The following is a 211-nucleotide window of genomic DNA, read 5'->3' on the forward strand; positions in this document are numbered from 1 at the left end:
CGTTACTAGGGTGTCGTTCATTCTCTTCATAGATGGCAGCACTGGCATAAGCAAGGGAAGCGAGTGCTCTTCGTCTTCTGCCGCGTCGCGAGTCTGGATCAGTATCATGAGTTAAGATGCATGTGAGCGGCCTCCGTAGTCTAGAGGTAACGTTTCCCCCTCATGACTCGTAGTACGCGGGTTCAAATACACGGCGGAGGTCGTCGAATTT

Source organism: Cryptotermes secundus, unplaced genomic scaffold, assembly GCF_002891405.2.
Source record: "Cryptotermes secundus unplaced genomic scaffold, Csec_1.0 scaffold630, whole genome shotgun sequence".
Classification (NCBI taxonomy): domain Eukaryota; kingdom Metazoa; phylum Arthropoda; class Insecta; order Blattodea; family Kalotermitidae; genus Cryptotermes; species Cryptotermes secundus.